Consider the following 2,341-nt stretch of genomic DNA (forward strand, 5'->3'; position numbering starts at 1 on the left):
TTTCTTTCTTTCTTTCTTTCTTTCTTTCTTTCTTTCTTTCTTTCTTTCTTTCCTTCTTTCTTTCTATGTGAGAACAAATGCTGAGCTGAATATTTGGTCATTTGGCTATTTTGTTTAGACCTCTGATAAAGTTACAGAGAAGGCTTTTGAGCCACTTACTGGGTGTCCAAGCCCTGGGACTTGGGGAAGGGATACCCGCAGATGGGTGCTGGGCAAGGTTGCTGCTTCCTTTGTGGGCAAGCACTTGTCACTCACACTCTTACTCCATCCAGAGATTGTCTAGTTCTGGTGAGTTTTGTGGGAGGGTTTAGACTGTGTCCCAGTAAGAGCTACCTTGTATAGAGTCCCAGCTTGTCACTTCCAGGGCTAGTCATTTTTAAACTGGTTCCATGGGGTTGCTCTACTTAGTATCTGGAGGTGAGGTCTGGCCCTGAGAGAATGGAGAAGAGAGGAGATGCTGTGGGGAGGATTGAGGGAAGGCAGAGATCGTAACAGTTATTACCTAGACAGAAGTAGGGCTCCGACGATGGTGACCACTGACCAGTCTGTGTCTGTGGCCTTATACCAGCTCCTAGCAATGCCCTCTGATAGGACATCCAGCAGAATGTGCATCATTTCTGGAACAACACAGAAAACTGTATAGTTCACTGAAGAGTCTGGAAGGAGCAGGAGTAGGCTGCAGAGTAGAGGAGGAACTGGGGAGGCTGGGAGGCTTGCCTATGGGAGTGGTGGTGAGAGCCCTGGGAAATGGTGACTGGGTCGATATCGAGGTGAGGACTTGGAGCCCTGAGGCCTGAACGAAGAGCCCAGTTTGGACAGGTTCCTGCCTAGGTGGCAGGAGGGAGGAGATACCACCAGCAGTGCTCATCTAACCTTGCATGTCTGGAACCCATGGATGTGTGTATGCAATTATAGAAAAATCTGCACCCAATTACATGACTCATCCAGAAAGGGATTTGTCCACATTCACCCCCTGGGAGAGGCAGCTAAGCTTTAGTCATTCATTTCTGAGCACCTTCCACTGGCACTCAAGAGAGATCAAGATTGTTCTTAGCAATGGCATGTTTTGTCTGGTATGTCATCAATAGCAAAGTACCATTTACCATGTAAGATACAAGAAGGTCTTGTAGATAAGAAGTAGTGATAATGGGTTGGTTGCAATTTAGTGGGCCAGCTGAAAGGGAAAACTTTGACAAAATGAGGGAAGAGTGTATATGTAAAATAGAAGGTACAAGGTAACTGTCATTTTTCAGATGAATAAGATGAAATGTACCAATGAGAAGATTCACTTTGGACAGTAGAAATTGGTGCAAAAATCTTGGCACGGTGGACCCAGAAGGCACAGAGGACTGCTTTGCTTCCCAGGCCTGTGATCATCACAGGGGCTGTCTAGCTGTGTACACCAATAAGAAAAGATTCTCTTTGTCATTTACAATTATATTGCTCAATACAGCCTTTCTACTTAAGGATATAAAACAAAAGAATTTGGAAGCAAGGCACTTAGAGTTCACTTCAGTTCCAGCTTTTTGTCCCTCATCATTGATGTTCATGCTTGGGGAAGTCACATGACCACACTTAGCCTGTTATCTCTTTCCAAAAATGAGCATTGAGTATCAAACGCTGGAAGGACCAGTGAAAATACTTAGGAAATTACCAGGTGGGACATAAGTGCAGTTACTGGTCTCTAGAGGGCATCCTTAGCAATTCCTTCTCTTTCAAATATTTGTCTTTTCCCTGGGCTGGGTGAGGCTTCTCTTTTCTTTCTTTTAAAAATTTTTTTTATTAATTTTTTTTTATAAACATAATGTATTATTAGCCCCAGGGGTACAGGTCTGTGAATTGCCGGGTTTATACACTTCACAGCACTCACCATATCACATACCCTCCCCAATGTCCATTACCCCTCCACCCTCTCCCTACCCATCTACCCCCAGCCACCCTCAGTTTGTTTTGTGACATTAAGAGTCTCTTATGGTTTGTCTCCCTCCCAATCCCATCTTGTTTCATTTATTCTTTTCCTATGCCCCAACCCTCCACGTTGCATCTCCTCATATCAGGGAGACCATATGATAGTTGTCTTTCTCCAATTGACTTATTTTGCTAAGCATAATCCACGTCGTCGCAAATGGCAAGATTTCATTTCTTTTGATGGCTGCATAGTATTCCATTGTATATATATACCACTTCTTCTTTATCCATTCATCTGTTGATGGACATCTTGGTTCTTTCCTTAGTTTGACTATTGTGGAGATTGCTGCTATAAACATTCGGGTGCACATGCCCTTTTGGATCACTACATTTGTATCTTTAGGGTAAATACCCAGTAGTGCAATTGCTGGAT

The sequence above is a fragment of the Mustela nigripes genome, chromosome 3, assembly GCF_022355385.1.
Source record: "Mustela nigripes isolate SB6536 chromosome 3, MUSNIG.SB6536, whole genome shotgun sequence".
Lineage (NCBI taxonomy): Eukaryota > Metazoa > Chordata > Mammalia > Carnivora > Mustelidae > Mustela > Mustela nigripes.